Below are 8,370 nucleotides of genomic sequence, written 5' to 3'. Positions count from 1 at the left end.
CCTTTATAGAGAGGCAGTGTCTGTGTCCCTAATCCCTTTATAGAGAGGCAGTGTCTGAGTCCCTATTCCCTTTATAGAGAGGCAGTGTCTGTGTCCCTAATCCCTTTATAGAGAGGCAGTGTCTGAGTCCCTATTCCCTTTATAGAGAGGCAGTGTCTGAGTACCTATTCCTTTTATAGAGAGCCAGTGTCTGTGTCCCTATTCCCTTTATAGAAAGGCAGTGTCTGAGTCCCTATTCCCTTTATAGAGAGCCAGTGTCTGTGTCCCTATTCCCTTTATAGAGAGGCAGTGTCTATGTCCCTACAGAGAACCAGTGTCTGTGTCCCTATTCCCTTTATAGAGAGGCAGTGTCTGAGTCCCTATTCCTTTTAGAGAGGGAGCCAGTTTCTGTGTCCCTATTCCCTTTATAGAGAGCCAGTGTCTGTGTCCCCATTCCCTTTATAGAGAGCCAGTGTCTATGTCCCTATAGAGAGCCAGTGTCTGTGTCCCTATTCCCTTTATAGAGAGCCAGTGTCTGAGTCCCTATTCCCTTTATAGAAAGCCAGTGTCTGTGTCCCTATTCCCTTTATAGAGAGCCAGTGTCTGAGTTCCTATTCCTTTTAGAGAGGGAGTCAGTGTCTGTGTCCCTATTCCCTTTATAGAGAGCCAGTGTCTGTGTCCCTATTCCCTTTATAGAGAGCCAGTGTCTATGTCCCTATTCCCTTTATAGAGAGGCAGTGTCTGAGTCCCTATTCCCTTTATAGAGAGCCAGTGTCTTTGTCTCTATTCTCTTTATAGAGAGGCAGTGTCTGAGTCCCTATTCCCTTTATAGAGAGGCAGTGTCTGAGTCCCTATTCCCGTTATAGAGAGCCAGTGTCTGAGTCCCTATTCCATCTATAGATAGCCAGTGTCTGAGTGCCTATTCCAATTATAGAGAGCCAGTGTCTGAGTCCCTATTCCCTTTATAGAGAGGCAATGTCTGTGTCTCTATTCCCTTTATAGAGAGGCAGTGTCTGAGACCCTATTCCCTTTATAGAGAGGCAGTGTCTGAGTCCCTATTCCGTTATAGAGAGCCAGTGTCTGTGTCCCTATAGAGAGCCAGTGTCTGTGTCCCTATTCCATTTATAGAGAGCCAGTGTCTGAGTCCCTATTCCCTTTATAGAGAGGCAGTGTCTGAGTCCCTATTCCCTTTATAGAGAGGCAGTGTCTGAGTCCCTATTCCCTTTATAGAGAGGCAGTGTCTGAGTCCCTATTCCCTTTATATAGAGGCAGTGTCTGAGTACCTACTCCATTTATAGAGAGCCAGTGTCTGTGTCCCTATAGAGAGCCAGTGTCTGTGTCCCTATTCCCTTTATAGAGAGGCAGTGTCTGAGTCCCTATTCCCTTTATAGAGAGGCAGTGTCTGAGTCCCTATTCCCGTTATAGAGAGCCAGTGTCTGAGTCCCTATTCCATCTATAGATAGCCAGTGTCTGAGTCCCTATTCCCTTTATAGAGAGGCAGTGTCTGAGTCCCTATTCCCTTTATAGAGAGCCAGTGTCTGTGTCCCTATTCCCTTTATAGAGAGGCAGTGTCTATGTCCCTACAGAGAACCAGTGTCTGTGTCCCTATTCCCTTTATAGAGAGGCAGTGTCTGAGTCCCTATTCCTTTTAGAGAGGGAGCCAGTTTCTGTGTCCCTATTCCCTTTATAGAGAGCCAGTGTCTGTGTCCCTATTCCCTTTATAGAGAGCCAGTGTCTGTGTCCCTATTCCCTTTATAGAGAGCCAGTGTCTATGTCCCTATAGAGAGCCAGTGTCTGTGTCCCTATTCCCTTTATAGAGAGCCAGTGTCTGAGTCCCTATTCCTTTTATAGAGAGCCAGTGTCTGTGTCCCTATTCCCTTTATAGAGAGCCAGTGTCTGAGTCCCTATTCCTTTTTAGAGAGGGAGTCAGTGTCTGTGTCCCTATTCCCTTTATAGAGAGCCAGTGTCTGTGTCCCTATTCCCTTTATAGAGAGCCAGTGTCTATGTCCCTATTCCCTTTATAGAGAGGCAGTGTCTGAGTCCCTATTCCCTTTATAGAGAGCCAGTGTCTTTGTCTCTATTCTCTTTATAGAGAGGCAGTGTCTGAGTCCCTATTCCCTTTATAGAGAGGCAGTGTCTTTGTCTCTATTCTCTTTATAGAGAGGCAGTGTCTGAGTCCCTATTCCATTTATAGAGAGCCAGTGTCTGAGTCCCTATTCCCTTTATAGAGAGCCAGTGTCTGAGTCCCTTTTCCATTTATAGAGAGCCAGTGTCTGAGTCCCTATTCCCTTTATAGAGAGGCAGTGTCTGATTCCCTATTCCCTTTATAGAGAGCCAGTGTCTGAGTCCCTATTCCCTTATAGAAAGCCAGTGTCTGAGTACCTATTCCCTTTATAGAGAGCCAGTGTCTGTGTCCCCATTCCCTTTATAGAGAGGCAGTGTCTATGTCCCTATAGAGAGCCAGTGTCTGTGTCCCTATTCCCTTTATAGAGAGGCAGTGTCTGAGTCCCTATTCCCTTTATAGAGAGGCAGTGTCTGAGTCCCTATTCCCGTTATAGAGAGCCAGTGTCTGAGTGCCTATTCCAATTATAGAGAGCCAGTGTCTGAGTCCCTATTCCCGTTATAGAGAGCCAGTGTCTGAGTCCCTTTTCCATCTATAGATAGCCAGTGTCTGAGTCCCTATTCCCTTTATAGAGAGGCAGTGTCTGAGTCCTTATTCCCTTATAGAAAGCCAGTGTCTGTGTCCCCATTCCCTTTATAGAGAGGCAGTGTCTATGTCCCTATAGAGAGCCAGTGTCTGTGTCCCTATTCCAATTATAGAGAGACAGTGTCTGAGTCCCTATTCCCTTTATAGAGAGGCAGTGTCTGAGTCCTTATTCCCTTATAGAAAGCCAGTGTCTGAGTCCCTATTCCATTTATAGATAGCCAGTGTCTGAGTCCCTATTCCCTTTATAGAGAGGCAGTGTCTGAGTCCTTATTCCCTTATAGAAAGCCAGTGTCTGAGTCCCTATTCCATTTATAGAGAGCCAGTGTCTGAGTGCCTATTCCAATTATAGAGAGGCAGTGTCTGAGTCCCTATTCCCGTTATAGAGAGCCAGTGTCTGAGTCCCTATTCCATTTATAGATAGCCAGTGTCTGAGTCCCTATCCCCTTTATAGAGAGGCAGTGTCTGAGTCCTTATTCCCTTATAGAAAGCCAGTGTCTGTGTCCCCATTCCCTTTATAGAGAGGCAGTGTCTATGTCCCTATAGAGCCAGTGTCTGAGTCCCTATTCCCTTTATAGAGAGCCAGTGTCTGTGTCCCTATTCCCTTTATAGAGAGGCAGTGTCTGAGTCCCTATTCCCTTTATAGAGAGCCAGTGTCTGTGTCCCTATTCCCTTTACAGAGAGGCAGTGTCTATGTCCCTATAGAGAGCCAGTGTCTGTGTCCCTATTCCCTTTATAGAGAGCCAGTGTCTGAGTCCTTATTCCCTTTATAGAGAGCCAGTGTCTGTGTCTCTATTCCCTTTATAGAGAGCCAGTGTCTGAGTCCCTATTCCCTTTATAGAGAGGCAGTGTCTGAGTCCCTATTCCCTTTTTATAGGGAGCCAGTGTCTGTGTCCCTATTCCCTTTATAGAGAGGCAGTGTCTGAGTCCTTATTCCCTTATAGAAAGCCAGTGTCTGAGTCTCTATTCCCTTTATAGAGAGCCAGTGTCTGAGTGCCTATTCCAATTATAGAGAGGCAGTGTCTGAGTCCCTATTCCCGTTATAGAGAGCCAGTGTCTGAGTACCTATTCCCTTTATAGAGAGGCAGTGTCTGTGTCCCTATTCCCTTTTTATAGGGAGCCAGTGTCTGTGTCCCTATTCCCTTTATAGAGAGCCAGTGTCTGAGTCCCTATTCCCTTTATAGAGAGGCATTTGGGAAGCAACCCACAGGATGCTGGTGACACCTTAATCGGGGAGGACGGGCTCATGGTAATAACTGGAGTGGAATCTGTGGAACGGTAAACAATATATCAGACACATGGTTTCCATGGTTTCCAGGTGATTGATGCCACTCCATTTGCTCCGTTCCAGCCTCCTGTGATCCAACCAGACCAATCCCATCAAGTCTAAAATGAAGACAATCAGGGAATAAGGACACTATGACCTCTTTTTAACCTGACAGGAAAGATGATCGTTACACTACAGTATAACGAGTACAATGTCAGCGACCTTTAACATCTTCAAATCTCTTGACAGTGCTCTGGAGCCCGGTCGGGTTTGTTAGAATATATTCAGCTTGACTCCTGTGGCAATACTCCACTCCATCCACCAGAGGGCAGCACTAGCTAAAGTAAACTATAACAGCTGTTCCAAGGACACAGTAGAGACAGACATATTTTTGATTTATTTAATTAACTAGGCAAGTCAGTTAAAGAACAAATTCTTATTTACAATGACAGCCTACTGGGGAACAGTGGGTTAACTGCCTTGTTCAAGGGCAGAACGACAGATTTTTAAAAAACTTTACGGACGGACGGACGGAGGAGACGGACGGCCGGACGGAGGAGACGGACGAGACGGAGGTTACGAGAGCAATGGGGGGGATCGTAGAGAGTGAGAAAGAGAGATATTGAGGAGGGAGAGAAAAGGATGGAGAGAAAGAAAGAATGAGATGGAGGAGAGTGTGTGTGTTGCTTCTTCATGATATGAGGTTATACATTTTAATATCACAGGAGTCACTTGAGTTAAACAGAAGAGAGTTGATTTCTATAATTGATTTCTATGATCAGAAGGACGTCACAGTTAATAAAACCACTGAATTGATTCTGAACCATTCGTTTAAGATTCTTTGATTCGTCATTGGTTCCCAGCTGATTCGCAGGTTTCAGATGATTCGATTCGGTACTGTGTGTTTTGCCCTTGAGAGCTGACTTCCCAAAATAACCATCTGCCTCAGCCTATGACACACACACACACACACACACACACACACACACACACACACACACACACACACACACACACACACACACACACACGCATGTCTATCAGGCATTTGACTTGACAAAAATATCTCTCACGTCTAAACCTATTGAGAGAGACAAAGCTCCAACTCACACAGTACAGAGTTCTAGTTAGATTCCCCAGTTCTACTAGCTTCCCCAGTTCTACTGTTTAGATTCCCCAGTTCTACTGGTTAGTTTCCCCAGTTCTACTGTTTAGATTCCCCAGTTCTACTGTTTAGATTCCCCAGTTCTACTGGTTAGATTCCCCAGTTCCACTGGTTAGATTCCCCAGTTCTACTGGTTAGTTTCCCCAGTTCTACTGTTTAGATTCCCCAGTTCTACTGTTTAGATTCCCCAGTTCTACTGGTTAGTTTCCCCAGTTCTACTGTTTAGATTCCCCAGTTCTACTGGTTAGTTTCCCCAGTTCTACTGGTTAGTTTCCCCAGTTCTACTGGTTAGTTTCCCCAGTTCTACTGGTTAGATTCCCCAGTTCTACTGGTTAGTTTCCCCAGTTCTACTGGTTAGTTTCCCCAGTTCTACTGTTTAGATTCCCCAGTTCTACTGGTTAGATTCCCCAGTTCTACTGTTTAGTTTCCCCAGTTCTACTGGTTAGATTCCCCAGTTCTACTGGTTAGTTTCCCCAGTTCTACTGGTTAGTTTCCCCAGTTCTACTGTTTAGATTCCCCAGTTCCACTGGTTAGATTCCCCAGTTCTACTGTTTAGATTCCCCAGTTCTACTGGTTAGTTTCCCCAGTTCTACTGGTTAGTTTCCCCAGTTCTACTGGTTAGTTTCCCCAGTTCTACTGGTTAGATTCCCCAGTTCTACTGTTTAGATTCCCCAGTTCCACTGGTTAGTTTCCCCAGTTCTACTGGTTAGTTTCCCCAGTTCTACTGGTTAGTTTCCCCAGTTCTACTGGTTAGTTTCCCCAGTTCTACTGGTTAGTTTCCCCAGTTCTACTGGTTAGTTTCCCCAGTTCTACTGGTTAGATTCCCCAGTTCTACTGTTTAGATTCCCCAGTTCTACTGGTTAGTTTCCCCAGTTCTACTGTTTAGATTCCCCAGTTCTACTGTTTAGATTCCCCAGTTCTACTGGTTAGTTTCCCCAGTTCTACTGGTTAGATTCCCCAGTTCTACTGTTTAGATTCCCCAGTTCCACTGGTTAGTTTCCCCAGTTCTATTGTTTAGATTCCCCAGTTCTACTGGTTAGTTTCCCCAGTTCTACTGGTTAGTTTCCCCAGTTCTACTGTTTAGATTCCCCAGTTCCACTGGTTAGTTTCCCCAGTTCTACTGTTTAGATTCCCCAGTTCTACTGGTTAGTTTCCCCAGTTCTACTGTTTAGATTCCCCAGTTCCACTGGTTAGTTTCCCCAGTTCTACTGTTTAGATTCCCCAGTTCTACTGGTTAGTTTCCCCAGTTCTACTGGTTAGTTTCCCCAGTTCTACTGGTTAGTTTCCCCAGTTCTACTGTTTAGATTCCCCAGTTCTACTGGTTAGTTTCCCCAGTTCTACTGGTTAGTTTCCCCAGTTCTACTGTTTAGATTCCCCAGTTCTACTGGTTAGTTTCCCCAGTTCTACTGGTTAGTTTCCCCAGTTCTACTGGTTAGATTCCCCAGTTCTACTGGTTAGTTTCCCCAGTTCTACTGGTTAGTTTCCCCAGTTCTACTGGTTAGTTTCCCCAGTTCTACTGTTTAGATTCCCCAGTTCCACTGGTTAGTTTCCCCAGTTCTACTGTTTAGATTCCCCAGTTCTACTGGTTAGTTTCCCCAGTTCTACTGGTTAGTTTCCCCAGTTCTACTGTTTAGATTCCCCAGTTCTACTGGTTAGTTTCCCCAGTTCTACTGGTTAGTTTCCCCAGTTCTACTGTTTAGATTCCCCAGTTCTACTGGTTAGTTTCCCCAGTTCTACTGGTTAGTTTCCCCAGTTCTACTGGTTAGATTCCCCAGTTCTACTGGTTAGTTTCCCCAGTTCTACTGGTTAGTTTCCCCAGTTCTACTGGTTAGTTTCCCCAGTTCTACTGGTTAGTTTCCCCAGTTTTACTGGTTAGTTTCCCCAGTTCTACTGGTTAGTTTCCCCAGTTCTACTGGTTAGTTTCCCCAGTTCTACTGCTTAGTTTCCCCAGTTCTACTGGTTCGTTTCCCCAGTTCTAATGGTTAGTTTCCCCAGTTCTACTGCTTAGTTTCCCCAGTTCTACTGCTTAGTTTCCCCAGTTCTACTGGTTAGATTCCCCAGTTCTACTGCTTAGTTTCCCCAGTTCTACTGGTTAGTTTCCCCAGTTCTACTGGTTAGATTCCCCAGTTCTACTGGTTAGTTTCCCCAGTTCCACTGGTTAGTTTCCCCAGTTCCACTGGTTAGTTTCCCCAGTTCTACTGGTTAGTTTCCCCAGTTCTACTGTTTAGATTCCCCAGTTCCACTGGTTAGTTTCCCCAGTTCTACTGGTTAGTTTCCCCAGTTCTACTGGTTAGTTTCCCCAGTTCTACTGGTTAGTTTCCCCAGTTCTACTGGTTAGTTTCCCCAGTTCTACTGTTTAGATTCCCCAGTTCTACTGGTTAGTTTCCCCAGTTCTACTGGTTAGTTTCCCCAGTTCTACTGTTTAGATTCCCCAGTTCCACTGGTTAGTTTCCCCAGTTCTACTGGTTAGTTTCCCCAGTTCTACTGGTTAGTTTCCCCAGTTCTACTGGTTAGTTTCCCCAGTTCTACTGGTTAGATTCCCCAGTTCCACTGGTTAGATTCCCCAGTTCTACTGGTTAGTTTCCCCAGTTCTACTGTTTAGATTCCCCAGTTCTACTGGTTAGATTCCCCAGTTCTACTGCTTAGTTTCCCCAGTTCTACTGCTTAGTTTCCCCAGTTCTACTGCTTAGTTTCCCCAGTTCTACTGCTTAGTTTCCCCAGTTCTACTGCTTAGTTTCCCCAGTTCTACTGCTTAGTTTCCCCAACCAAATGGAACCAAATGGAATAGTCCCAATAGTGCCAAACCCGAAGATAAACCAAGAGCACCTCAAATACTTGCAAGTATTTCACCCAGTGCTAGTGTTTGTGTAAGTGTGTGTGTTTGTGTAAGTGTGTGTGTGTGCGTGTGTAATGTTGGGATTCGTTACTTGAAAAAGTAGTTTATTCCATATTATTCAATACATGTAACAAAAGTAGTTTATTCCATATTATTTCATAAATGTAACAAAAGTAGTTTATTCCATATTACTCGATACATACAACAAGATGGCACTGACAGACATGTATTTCTTACATTATACAGCCGGAAATAACTTTGGGATATCAGAGTGGCGGTAACTCACCAGCATTACGACCAGAAATAAGACTTTCCCGAATGGGATCCTTTGTTCGCACGCCGCAGGGCAAGTTAACTTATCCCAGAGGTTGCTCCAAGACGCCGCCGGTGGAGAAGAGATATTCAGATTGGAGTTCTAG

General features: G+C 44.9%; 1 protein-coding gene across 3 annotated transcripts in view; it reads right to left on the bottom strand.

Moving 5' to 3' along the window:
- Positions 1 to 8,370, bottom strand: part of LOC115205765 (beta-synuclein) — a 51,582-nt gene that overhangs the window by 1,626 nt on the left and 41,586 nt on the right. The gene's annotated exons all lie outside the window — the stretch shown is intronic.

Source organism: Salmo trutta, chromosome 13 (assembly GCF_901001165.1).
Source record: "Salmo trutta chromosome 13, fSalTru1.1, whole genome shotgun sequence".
Lineage (NCBI taxonomy): Eukaryota > Metazoa > Chordata > Actinopteri > Salmoniformes > Salmonidae > Salmo > Salmo trutta.
This window is presented reverse-complemented; position numbering and strand designations above follow the sequence as displayed.